This window comes from Pongo pygmaeus, chromosome 1, assembly GCF_028885625.2.
Source record: "Pongo pygmaeus isolate AG05252 chromosome 1, NHGRI_mPonPyg2-v2.0_pri, whole genome shotgun sequence".
In the NCBI taxonomy this organism is placed as follows: Eukaryota; Metazoa; Chordata; class Mammalia; order Primates; family Hominidae; genus Pongo; species Pongo pygmaeus.
In genome coordinates, this window is record NC_072373.2 from 174015603 (window position 1) to 174029878 (window position 14276).

The 14276-nt window shown below is 39.5% G+C and overlaps 1 long non-coding RNA gene across 1 annotated transcript in view; it reads left to right on the forward strand.

Moving 5' to 3' along the window:
* Positions 1–14276, forward strand: part of LOC134738611 (uncharacterized) — an 85531-nt gene that overhangs the window by 11077 nt on the left and 60178 nt on the right. The window contains exon 2 of the long non-coding RNA XR_010124474.1: positions 2817–3007. This is a non-coding gene — a long non-coding RNA (uncharacterized LOC134738611). The remainder of the gene's footprint in view (positions 1–2816; positions 3008–14276) is intronic.

Genomic DNA, 14276 nt, shown 5'->3' on the forward strand with positions numbered 1-14276 from the left:
TCAGGAATTATTGTATGATCTACTTGGGTCATGGGACTTCTCTGCAGGGAAAGACTTTAGAAACCATCTAACCCTTTCCACCCCTCCCTTTGTTCTTGTTTCTAGACTGATTCCTTTCTTCTCCATGCTGTTAGTAATTAATATATGGCATGTATTCCCCAAGGAATTGCAGGACATCCTGAAGTTTGCACCAAAAGTTTGGGGAGCATACCTCCTCAGGACACACTTCCACAAGCCCCTCTTGGCACCTTGGTTTTCCTGCCACCTGGGCCTGGAGCCAGATCTGCAGTTGGGCTGGAGCAGGGAGTAGAGAGTGTGAGCTAAAGAGCACACAGAGACCCTGACAGGCTCCTGGGACCCCAGTGGTTGAAGTCTGGTTATAAATAGAAGGAATATGAAGCAGAATGTCTTTTTAATATGCACATGGAATTCATTTATTTAATGAAGAATTTTCCTGGAACAGAGAGCTTGCCGTCAGAGCTGAGCTATTTTTGAGTAGGATGTGAAGGAAAAACTCCAGAGAATTATTTGCTGTTTGGATTTATGCTTTTAAAATAGGTTGTAATAAAAAAGCAAAACTATAGGAACAGAGTTAAGATCAGTGTGTGCCAAGGGTTGGAGGTAGGTGCAAGGGATTGACTGGAAAGAGGTGTGAAGTGACTTTCTGGGGTGATGGCAGCATTCTGTATCTACTGTGGTAGTGGTTACAAGGCTGCGTATGTTTGTCAAAACTTGTAGAACAGTTCACCTAAAATGTATGAATTTTACTGTATGTAAATTATACCTGACTTACAAACAATGTGTCACCATGTTCTTTCTGAGGGAGAAAAAGGAGTGGGGAATGAATGCTTTCAAACATCTCCTTTGGGTGGGGTTCTTTGTAGCTTCTTTACATTATTCTATTTAATACCTGCCAAGCACTATGAGATAGAGATTATTATCCACATTTTACAGATGAGAAACACCTGAGGTTTTGAGAGCTTCAATTAATTGCCCAAGGTCACACATCAGCTTCTAGTGAGAAGCGTTTCCAAATTCCACAATGACCTCCCTCCACTTACCTGATGTTCATGTAGATGGAGCTTAGAATTAAAGCCTTGAAAATAGAACTGAGTTTTTGCTCCTTGAAAAAAATGCTTCAGACATCTCCATGCTTTCTCTCCAAAATGTTCCCCCATTCTATGTTCTTTGGCTGTTTCTGGCTGCATATGGGAAAAGGTCTTAATAAGGTGCTAATGGTCTTTAACAGCTTTATTTAGTGCCCTTAGATCTCCCTTTTTATCAAGCATGCTTGGCTTTGGGTATACTTTGAAATCTTAAAGGGATGGGAAGTCTTCTGTAGGATCTGGTATCATTCCTGGATCCCATTCCCATGGCTGGCATCATTAATCAATCATGATGCTCTATGAACCCTGACTTGCCCTTGTGATGCTCCATAACATGGTCCTCTGGGCAGTAATTACTAACAGATTTGAGTTGACATTCAAGATATCAAAGCCTATTTTGCATACTACCTGTGTCGCTAGGCCTAACCTAGGTACATTTATAAATTGAGGGTGAAATCTTATCTTTTCACTCCTTAGACCTGGAACCCTGATAAGAGTTAATGTCTAGATCTAGAGGCAAAAGTCAAAAGAAAGAACAGGGATTCGAAAATTACAACTGGGTTTAGAGATCAGCTCTGTAACACTTTCCTCTATCTCATCCCAACACTCATTTTCTTCATCTGTAAAATGAGGATAATCATAATAATAGCTATCTAAAGGTGTTGAGGTGAAGCTCGTATTGAATGAGATAGCACCCAGAAAACAGAAGCTCATTATATGCTAAGAACTTTCACATGCATTACTTGTTCAACCTTACAATAAAGTTATGCATAGGAAATTTAAATCTACATTATATAGATGTACTTAATTTGTTCATGTCACACAGTAAAGGTTAAGTTGAGAATTGAACTCAGGCCTGACTCCAAAGCTCATATTGTTAATGACAAGCTACACTGCCTCTTGTTCCAGGCATGGAACAAACAGTATTTGGGATAGTCCCTCCTTTATTCCAGGTCTGAGAGGATGGGCAAGGACTCAGATCAGGGACTACTGCCACATTAGGCTGGTGCAGGCACTGAAGAGGTGGAAGTAGTCCAGTGTGGCAAGAAAATCTGGGAGTGGTGGTAGGTACAGGTACCAGCACACACCTGTGTGAAGGACCTTATATCTGGAAATGGTTCTTTCGGGGTCCTGCTGGTCTATTTGGTGCCTTCGTGTGAATTAGAAAAAAATGCTCCCTTTGGGCAGATGAATCATATAAGGTTACTCCCTCTGGAAGAACACAGCTCAAAAGAATCAAGGCTGAGTGTTTGGATTACAAAATTCTTCTGAGCAGAAGAATTAGTACAGTGTGGACCGGATCTCAGCAAGCATTCAGCCCCTCAGCTAATGTGTCTGTGCTGAACATAACTTATACAGCAGTACAAAGTGGTCCTGGGTCTTGATGGGAGGGAAAGGTGTACTCTTAAGGAATCTAGGAACAGAAAAAAGATAAAGGTCCAGGGAGCAATTTTGTTGGGGAGTTAACGCCATTGGCCTGAACCAGAATCGGATCCAGCTCTAAACAATTCCAAAGCCAGTGTGACTGATCATGAGAATCACTTGGGGGGTTGGGGGAGTGCGTCTTGGTAAAAATGCAGATTATCTGCTCCTTCTCCTAAACAATCTAACTCAGTAAGTCTGGGGTGGGCAATTCTAATGATCAGAAAAGTTTAGGAAATACTGCTCTATCTCATGCTTATCACACTGTGTTGTAACTGTCTCTATTAGCAACCCTGGTTACCATCTGGTCGGCTGGACCATGAGTGTTTCAAGGGCAAGGCCATGTCTGATTCAATTCCACATCCATAGCACGTAAAGCAACGTCTGGCAGAGCAAAGAACTGATCCATCAATTGAATGACATCATGACCAATCTACGAATTCTGGCTTACTTGTCATGCTATTATCACATCTGCCAAGGTAACTAAAACTGTGTGTATTCTTTCCTGCCTCCTCACTGCTTCCTATTTCCCAAACCACCATCTATTACTCAACCTAACCTGAAAAAGGACAGGCCTGACACTATGGAAGACGCTTTCAGACTTAAATCTAGAACGTGGCATGTTTCCTGCTATCCACACCTATGTTTGGGTCTGGGCTCCACGATGGTGCATATTTGGGCCTCATTTCTCCCTCTATAAAATGAAACAGTTTTGCAACATGATTTCTGAGATCTCTTCCAACTCTGACATGCTAGAGTCCTCTGACAGGAATCTAGAGTTTCTAGTAAATTCTGTGAAATGTGAAGGCCTTCTTCGAGGCCTCCATATTGGCATCCTTCAGCTTGCTGGTTGGAGCCCAGATGACGGACAGCTGCAGTCTGGGATTTTACTGAGGTCGACTTCACTGGTGGGTAGGCTTCGATTACTGGACATGTTCCAGCAGGCTCAGGGCACCCCTGTGGGCAGGTCAGTAAATATTGGCTGCCTGACGATGTCTTGTATGGGAAGCCAGTTGGATGAGGGATGTGTGCGAAGTCCTGGAAAACATAGCAGTTCAAAGGCTGTGCTGAGTAGGTTTCCAAATGGACTCACCCTCTCAGACTTTGAATTCCAGCTCCATCAGAAAAACACAAGTGTTTGATTCCAACGGAATGGCTTCTAGTAATAATAATAATAATAAAAAGGGCTTTGATGGCTTCTTGGAAATCAGTTTCTATAAAATCGTGTTTTGAGAATTTGAGTGCAAGTCAAGCAGAAACATGGATTGAAATTCTTCCCTTTCATACCCATTCTTTTAAAATATTTTATTTTTAAATATGAAAACAATGTGTGCATATGATTAAAGAATGCAAACACTACAGTAAAGTACAAAATAAAAAGTGCAAGTCTTTCTTCCTCCCTCCCTTCTCATCCTGTCTCATGTGATAATAATTTATTTCTTTGTGTGTGTGATTAGTATGTGAGTTAAAATATATATTTTTAAATTTTATTGTGGTAAATATACATAACATAAAACTTACCATTTGACCACTTTTAAGTGTCCAGTTCAGTGGCATTAAGTATATTCACATTACTGTACCTATCACCACATTCATCTCCACAACTTTTTTCATTTTCCCAAACTGAAACTTTGTATCCATGGGACAAAGCTTCCCATTCTCCACTGTTACTAGCCCCTGGTAGTCAGCACTCTACTTTCTGACTCTATGAGTTTGACTGTTTTAGGTATGTCAGATAAATGGAATCATATAATATTTGTCTTTTTGTGACTGACTTATTTCAAGTACCATAAACAAATTTTGTCTTTTTTTTATTTAGGTACTAACCTATATTTTCTTTATTTTTGACTATTTTTTTTTTATTTAGGTACTAACCTATTTTTACCATAACTCTAATTATATGCTTATATCATGTCACTTAACCTCTAAAACTTAAACAGTATTTGTTAATTCCTTGCAATGAAAGATTTAGCATAATTACCTCACATCCAAAATTCCTTTACACTCTTCATCTCTCATGCTATTATTTCTAGATCTTCAAGTAGGTGTTCCTTTCTTCTGAACGCCAGACTCATACTCAACTGCCTGTTTGCTATCTCTACCTGGCAGTCTAATAAACATCTCAAACTTAAAGTGTCCCCAGCTAACTAAATTCATGGTCTTTTGCCTTATCCCACTTGCCCTCTCCAATCTGTCTCCACTTTAGTCTTCCCCACTCAGTGAATGCCACTTCATCTGTGTAGTTGCTCAGCTCTCAAATCTTGTAATCATCTTCCAGTCCTTTTTGTCTTCTTCACATCTCACATCCAAAGTGATGAAAACTTCTGCTGACTTTGCCTCAAAATATATCCAGACTCTGACCATTTCGTACTAACCTGCCCTAGGTTAAATCACCGTCACCTCTCACATGGATTACTGAAATAGTCCAGCTTGTCTTCTGCATCCTCCTTTTCCCTCCTGTAGTTGAATTACAAAATAGTAACCCAAGTGGTTCTTCAAAAATGAAAGTCAGATCATGTCACTCCTGTGCTCAGAATCAGCCAATCACTTTCTATCTCACTCAAACAAAGGTCAAAGTCTTTATGATGGCCCAGGGGGCTCCATACCAGTGATTTTCAAACTTTAATGGGCATAGGATTCAACTACGGATCTTGTTAAAGTGCAGATTCTGATCCCAAGGGATCTGATGTTGCTGGTTGGAGGACCACACTTGTATTGCAAGACTACACGATCTCCTGTTCAGACCTGCAATTGCAATCCTCTTGCAAAATCCAGCCTTGGGTCTGCCCCCCATTGCTCTCCTCCTCCCTCTTCTTGCTCCAGCCTCGTGGTCCCTTTGTTGCATGCTCCCGCCTCAGTCTTTGCACTTGCTGTTCTCTCTGCCCAGAACATTTCCCCCGCCAAGACATGAGCTCTAAGGCTCACTCCCTCCCCTTCTTCAGCTCCTTGTCCAAATATCCGTTTCTCCCATGGCCTTCTCTCATCTCCCTGTTTAAAATGGCAACCCTTCTCTTTATGGCTCTCCCTAGTCCTCATCCCTGCTTATTATTATTTTTTATAGCAATAGTGTGCAAACTATGACTCATGGGCTGTGGGTCAACTTGAGCCCACTGCTTGTTTTTGTAAGTAAAGTTTTATTAAAACTTTAAAGTTTTATTAAAACAAAGTCACACATATTTGTTTATATATTGTTTATGACTGCTTTCCTGCTACAGTGGCAAAGTTAAGTGTGTGACAGGGAGGACTTGTGGCCTGGAAAAATTTAAAATATTTACTATTTATTTGTGTTTTACAGAAAAAGCTTGCTGACCCCTGCTTTGTAGCATTGATCACCATTTGACTTACTATAAATAGATAAGTCAATCATTTATTTGTTTATTGTTTCACCTCACTAAATGTAAACTCCATGATTAAAGGGGCTTTGTCTGTTTACTGTTATATTCCTAATACCTAGAAAGATGCCTAGCATAGTCACTTAGTAAATATTTGTTAAATAAATAATTATTTTTACAAGTTAAAAAATATATATTTAAACTTTTTTTTGTCAGCAGTTTAGACAGCATCAACTGACTTCCTACCAAGTGAGAGGACACTCTTGGACTGCACTTTCTCCCCCTCTCCTTCCACCTTTCCTGACTCCTGATGGCCAACATCATTTTTATATTTTCAGTGTTTATACCAATTACATCCTTTACTATCGTTATTACTAAACCTTACTTGTTTTGCCTATAGGTTGATTCTAAATATTCCAAAGAAGCCATATCAAATATTGTAATTGGGCAAGCAATATTTACTACAGAATCTAGGTATGTGATTGAACCCATGGAGAAGAAATGATAACTCTAAGCCATGGGCATAAAGAGCAACATGTCTGTTATCAGGGGTAATGGATTCTCTTTTCTAACTCTGTCAATTGCTTAAAATCATACATATTTGGGGCATAACTTTTGTATATGCCTTCTAATCTTTCCCAAAGTTCCTAATTAATCTTTTTTTAATTAATAGAAGATATAAATGTCTTCATCAAATATTTAAGATCCTGTGCTTCTCAAACCTATAATGTTTGAAATGGAATTTACTTTCTCCTTTAAGATTTTCACAAAACCTTTAGCTTTTTGTTTTAATTTTGGTGGAATGCTTGTTAGATCTGTTGCATAGCTGTCAACCCTGTCTTTACATTTACTTCTGGATTACTTCCATTGTATCTTGTATCATGTACGTTTCTCCTTCTTAGCTTCTACTTTCATTTTGCTAGATTATATCCTTAAGTAATTGTTTTTTGAAGTGGAGTTTGGGAGGTAACTCTAGTTGCTCTAACACATTACCACAAATTTAGTGGCTTGAAACAACTCAGATTTATTATCTACAGTTCTGTATGTTAGACGGCTGACATGCATCCCACTAGGCTAAAATCAAGGTATCCATAGGGATAAGCTCTTGTCTGAAGGCTCTTGGAGTAACTCTGTTTCCTTGCCTTTTTCAGCTTCTAGAGGTCACTGGCATCCCTTGGCTTGCGGCCCTTTCCTCCATCTTCAACACCAGTAACATTACATGTCCCTGACCATGATTTTGTAGTAACATTTCCCTCTAACCACAGTGTTAAAGGTTTATTGGTTTTTAAAAAAGACATTGATTCTTTTAATTGACTAATCAAAATGGTATATATTTGTGGTGTATAAAATGATGTATTGAAATATGTGTATACTGTGGAATGGCTAAATCAAGCTAATTAACAAAGGTATTAAAGTATCCTGCTTTTAATGACTCATGTCAAGGTCTTTAATTTGATTGCATCTGCAAAGTTTCTTCTGTAATGAAAGGTAACATATTCACAGTTTTCTGGAAATACAATGTGGATAACTTTATCCGTGGTGGAGGCTAAGAGGAGCCTTGTTTTTTCTATGACCTAACATTTCAGAATCCTCCCAAATACTGGAATTTCTTTAATTAAGCTTCACACTGCTTATAGAATTCTAGGTTCAAAAACATGTTTCCTCAGAACTTTGGAGACACTTGTCCTCTGTCATTTGGGGTCTCATATTGTTGAAACAAGATCTGAGCGCAGTCTGATTTTTGTCCTTTGTAAGTACATTTACACTCACATCCTTTGACAGCTTTTAGGACTGTCTCCTTGACATTTTATCAGACTATGACTGGGAGTGGGTTTTTGTTTTGTTTGTTTTTTACATCCATCACATGTCATATTGGAATAGCTCTATCAACATGAATAATTGCATCTCTATTTAAGATAAGAAATATTTTCTTCCTGTTTTTTCTTTGATAACATTGGAACTCTCACAGCCTTCACTAATTTCTCCACCTAGTTTTTTCATGTCTGAAACTCTTATTAAAGGAATGCTGATCCTTCTGGATTTATTCTCCATTTAGTTTCAGTTTTAATTTTCTTGTATTTTCCTTCTCCTCACCTTTTGCTACATGTTCCAAGAGATATTTTTGACTTCATTTTTCAAATTACTAATTTGGTCTTTAACCATAACTAATCTATTACTTAGCACTTCCACTAAATTTAAAAAATGTTGACAAACATAGTTAACATTTCCAAGAACCCTTGACTCCCTCTTTCTCATAGCAACAATAACTTCAAATTTCTCAGAGATTACACATTAAATTTATTTTGAAAGTTCTCTTTGTTTCTTGCTTATTTCTATTCCTCCAGATTCTGTTGTTTGCATTTTCTTAATGTTTGTCTTTCTCTTTCTCATCAGTTTTCCTCAAAGGTGGACCCAGTTGACTTCCTTTTATTTGTGACTCTCTTGCTTGATAGCATACGTAGCTGGCATAGGTTCCCTTTGTAATCCTGCAATCCTGCAGGTTGTTTACCCAAAATGCCTTTTCTCTAGATTGGTGAGCTGATGGTGAGCTCTGTGCAGATGAGTGTGTCTTGCTGAGTGACAGGCTTGTCTTCATTGTGCATGATGGGGAGGAGGCCAGTTTGCTTGCACTCCCACAGTCTCCACGGTGAGTTGATCCTTGGGTTGGAGCACTGCAGCACATTTCCCTTCTTGATAGAAGCATCCTTCCTCTTTTTTATCAGTTCAAGGAAAGGTTGGGGATTTACGCTGGACTCTTCTCTGTCTCCATCCATAGCCCCTGTCCAGACTATGGGCCATCTCCAGCCTAGGCTTGACTCCCATGGCCCATTCCATAGCCTTCTTGGCTATCCTGTTTTTTCTTCAATAAGATCAGCACACTCATGACCTTTCCTAGCTGACACCTTTCCCGGGCTCCATCAGGTGACACAGCACACACCACAATCCTCTGCTTGTGTCTTGCACTGAGTTCTTATGCTCCAGTTTAAGCCTCAATGATCCCGTTTGCTTTCTGCCCTCCATGGAAACCCGAGTAAATCTCTGTTGTGTGGGTATCATGCTCTTTTTTTTTTTTTTTTTTGATTAGAACTAATAATGATTTATGTATTCTATTTTGTACAACTTTGTTTAATGGGCTCTTATATGAGTGGATTGCCTTATCTGCTATCTTGAACCATAAACCTGAAATTCTGAAAGTCTAAAAACTATTCAATTTGAAGGAAATAACATGTATCTCCTCCATTAAGGAGGTTTTTTCTCCCCTCCTCTCCACCCAGATTGGTCAAGACCCCTCGTTGGGGCTCCCATGGGAGCATCTTGTGCTTCTGTTTACCATACCACATCACATTACTATTTGACTCTCTCTGTAGTGGCTGCACCTCCAGGTTATAAGGCCTTTGAGTATAGGTTACATGTTCATCTTTAGATCTCTGGAGCTGCACATATAGTAGATGTGCAACGAATATTTCCAGATTGAATGCATGCACATCTACTCAATAAACATGGGGAATCAAAGGTGGCATCATATAGCTTTAGCTTTCAAGGAATTCAAGGCATATGGAGGAAAACAGACATGAAAACAAATAATCTTCAGACAGTGTAAATAGGGCAGGTACAAAGTGTATGGGCCCACAAGCAAGAGAACAGATAACTGTGCCTGGGGTGGATATAGAGGTCAGTAAAGGCCCAAAGTTATGTTATGTTAGTTTTGAAGGGCACATAGGAGCTGTCAGGAAACAAAAGAGAAATTCAAAGTTAATTATGGCTGGGGTGTAAAGTATAATGGGGGCAGTGGCAGAAATAGGAAGAAATAAGAAATAGGAAGGGGCTAGAGCATACCAAGAACATTGGCAGCCCAGGAAACACTTGTCTTTTATCCTGGGTTGAGACACCAGAAGGCTTTAATCAGAGAGTGGCATGATCATATTGATATAAAGATTTCGACTGCAATATAGAGGATGGACTGGCAGAGTCCTGAAGATTTGGGACTTGAATGCAGTAGTACAGGGGAGATGTGATGAGGGATTGAACAGGGAAGTATGGGCTGGGATGCAGAGAGAGAGACAGATTTAAGTGATGGCAAGAGGCTAGAATGGGCAGGGTTTGGTGGCTGCTTGGTGTTAGGGGTTGCTGGAGAGGAAAGGGGGCAAGCATTCTGAGGGCCCTTCTAGTGCTGGGGTTCCAGGATCAAATGACTACAGAAAGAACATGAGCTATGTTGGTTTTCAGTCAATGTAAAGTGAATGGCAGAAAGGCTGTGGCTGGAGTAATTTACGAGATTCCATTGGGTTGTTTCCATCTTTTCTGAGGCTGCAGATTCTAGCTGAAATGAGAAAAAGGTGCATCTTCAGTTCTGTTTTGACAGCCTGTCTACCCACTTCATTCCCAGGAGGATGTCCTGGTAACATATATAATATCAGCTTCTTGTCAATTTGGTTTAATTTTTAAAAATTGGATTAGCATCCAACTGAAATGGATGTCAACTGCTTGGAATGCGTCTTTGGATCTGAGTGATTTTGATATGAACCAAATGTGATCGCCTAATAAAGGTTTTATCTATGCAGAACCATCTTGATGTTTCAGCCACATCCCAAATTTAACTCTTAGGAACCCAGCAAAGAAAGAAATACATTTCAATGTTTTGCCTTTGTGGATTATACTGTATCATGGTGATTATTTACTGTCCCTAACAATGACAACACCACACAAAAACGTTCATGAAAAGAAAGGGAATAGGTCTTACCATATACTGAGTGCCTTCTGTATGTTAGGCATGTCCACTAATATTATCGCATAGATTCTCATGAGTTAGGAGGTGGGACTCAATGCCGGAAGTGGGTCTCAGACACCCAACCAGATTGAGGACTAGCTAAAACAGGACCAGGGTGGAAGCAGCTTTGCAATCAGACATGCCCACCAGTGTGCCGTGTCAATTTATCATTGCCATGGCAACACCTGGGAGTTACTGCCTCTCTCCATGGCATGACCCAATGCCCCGAAAACTACTACCCCTTCTCTGGAAACTTCTGCATAAACTGCCCCTTAATCTGCATGCAATTAAAAGTGGGTATAAATATGACTGCAAAACTGCCCTGAGCTGCTAACCTGTGTCTGTGGGGTAGCCCCGCTCTGCAGGGGCAGTCATGAAGCTGTAACACCACCAGAGATGTAACAGTGCCTCTTCAATAAAGCTGTTTTCTTCTACCTCTGGCTTGCCCTTGAATTCTTTCATGGGCAAAGCCCAGAACCCTTGTAGACTAAGCTCCACTTTAGGGCTCGTCTATCCTGCATCACTCACAACCACATTAAAGATAAGTATTATGTCCATCTGATGGATCTGGAAATTAGATCTCATAGGGGTCTCTAAGTTAGTAAATAGAAGAGGGGAATTCAAACTCAGAACCAAGTGATGTATGGAGCACCTATTATAGCCTGACATTATACTCACACTTCTTTATTTAATCCTCAAAGCAATGTAAAATATAAAGGCTTAGAGAAGCTAAATAAAAAGAGGCTTAGCAAGATTAAATAACTCCCCCAAGGTCACTCATCAGAGACCTATGCTTTCTTTTTTCCTCTTTATTTGCACACCAAAGGTAATTATTCTATACATAAAGGTGTGTTAACAAATACATGGGCAATATTATGTCATTGCTAGGAAAACTTCTTATGATGCTTTTCAGATAAAGAGAAAGAAACCTTTTTCAGAAGCAAAAACTTCTGTTTGCTAGAGAGCCATTCACAGAGCCTTTAAAGAGGGGGCCAGGCCTCTTTAAAGAGGTTGCTCCAGGCCCTGTATTAGACTGCTCCACATGCCACATGTAATTCTAACACCCCAAACAAACCTTTGGGGTGGATGTAATTATTCCTGCTTCCCAGATAGAAAAAAACTGAAGTTCGGAAAGATTATGTAAAGGTTAAGTAATTTGCCCAAGGTTCCTACCCAGGTCTCTCTGACCCAAAGCCACAGATTTTCAGGATAGTGCTAACTTACTTTGAGGGCAGTTATTTAGAGAAATGTGAAAAGGAAGAAGGTGATCAGAATGTAAGCTCTGCCATTGGCATTTCATTTGGCCCCTGATGTTTCCCTGGGTAGGTGGTGAATAAACGACCTTTGATGAAATTTGCAGATGATTCTAAATCAGGCCCTGGGTAAACATGAGCAGCATAGAAAAGCAATACAAATGATCCCAAATGAGGGAGGTTAGAAGTGCAGGCAGGAAATAACATGATGAGACTGATTACCACACGGGAAATTCTGAATTAAAACATCTGGGTAGGCCAATGTGAAACAGGCCACTAACATAAGCACCTTTCAGTAGCTCCAGCTCTGCAGTTGGAAGGGCCTGAGTCAATCCTCTCAAACCCTGTCAGTGCGTTATTAGCTGAGTTTATGTAATATTCTAGATCCTTTGTTTTCATGTCAATCATGTTCATGGGATGTTCACCAGGATTAGATTGTATCTTAATGAACTGCTTTCTTTGCTCATTCATAAGAAGCAACTTCTCATCTGTTCAAGTTTTAGCATGAGATTACAGCAATTTAGTCACATCCTCAGGTTCCACTTCTAATTCTAGTTCTTTTTCTATTTCCACCATATCTGCTATTACTTCCTCTACTGAAGTTTTGAATTCCTCAAATTCATCCATGAGGGTTGGAGTCAATTTCTTCCAAATTCCCATTAATTATTGACCTCTTCCCATGAATCAAAAATGTTCTTTATGGCATCTAGAATGGTGAATCTTTTCCAGAAGGTTGTCAATTTACTTTGCCCAGATCCATCAGAAGAATGACCATCAAGGGCAGCGATAGCCTTATTAAATGTATTTTTAAAATAATTCTTGAAAGTCAAAATTATTCCTTGATCCTTGGGCTACAGGAGAGATGTTGTGTTAGCAGGCACGAAAACAGTGTTAGTCTTGATGTACAGCTGTATTGGAGCCCCTGGGTGACTGGGTGTATTGTCAATGAGCAGGAATATTTTGAAAGGAATCTTTTTATCTGAACAGTAGGTCTCAACAGTAAGCTTAAAGTATTCAGTAAACTCTTTTGTGAATAAATTGTGCTGTCATCCAGGCTTTGTTGTTGCATTACTAGAACACAGGTAGAGTAGATTTAGCATAGTTCTGAAGAGCCCTAGGATTTCCCTAATGGTAAATAAGTATTAGCATTAGGAAATGTTAATGCTCAACGTAAGTCACCAGCTGCATTAGCCTCTAACAAGAGAGTCAGCCTGTACTTTGAAGCTTTAGAGCCAGGCATTGACTTCTCCTCTCTAGGTAAGAAATTCCTAGAGGGTATCTTCTTCCAACAGAAGATTGTTTACATTTACTTCTACATTGAAAATCTGTTGTTCAATGTAGCCACCTTCATCAATGATCTTAACTAGATCTTCTGAATTACTTTCTGCAGCTTCCACATCAACATTTGCTGCTTCACCTGGAGATAGCTTCTTTCCTTAAACCTCATGAACCAACCTCTGCTAGCTTCCAACTTTTCTTTTGCAGCTTCTTCACCTCTCTCATATAATTGAAGAGAATTAAGGCTTATGCTCTGGATTAGGCTTGGGCTTAAAAGAATGTCGAGGCTGGTTTGATTATCTACCCAAACCATTGGAACTTTCTTCATGTGAGCAGTAAGGCCGTTTCTCTTTCTTATCACCCGTGTGTTCACTGGAGTAGCATTTTTAGTTTTCTTTAAGAACTTTTCTTTTGCATTCATAACGTGGCTAACTTTTTGGCACAAGAGACCTAGATTTTGGCCCCATGTTGGTTTTTGACATTGTTACCTTACTAAGCTTAATCATTTCTAGTCTTTGATTTAAAATGAGAGATATGATGTGTGACTCTTATTTGAACACTTAAGAAGCCATTGTAGAGTTATTAATTGGCCTAATTTTAATATTGTTGCATCTCAAGGAATAGGGAGGCCTGAGGAGAGGGAAAGAGATGGGAGAATGGCCAGTGGTTGGAGTAGTCATAACATGCACATTTATCAATTCAGTTCACCATCTTGGATGTGGTTCGTGGCACCCCCAAATAACCACAGCAGTAACATCTGATCACAGAGCATTGATCACAGATCACCATAAAACATATAATAATGTAAATGTTTGAAATATTGTGAGGATTACCAAAATGTGACATGGAGATATAAAGTGAGCACATGCTGTTGGAAAATGGTGCTGATAGATTTGCTTAAGGCAGTGTTGCCACAAACTTTCAATTTGTAAAGAATGTAACATCTGCAAAGTGCACTAAAGCAAAAGTGCAATAAAATGAGGTATGTCTATAAATCATAATACATGATTCTCCCCTAAACATTTGAATGTCTTAATTCACTCAATTCTTATAGCAGTACTGTGAGATAGGTACTTTTAAGTTTTAACAGGTACTTGGGGAATGGACTGTTACTAAC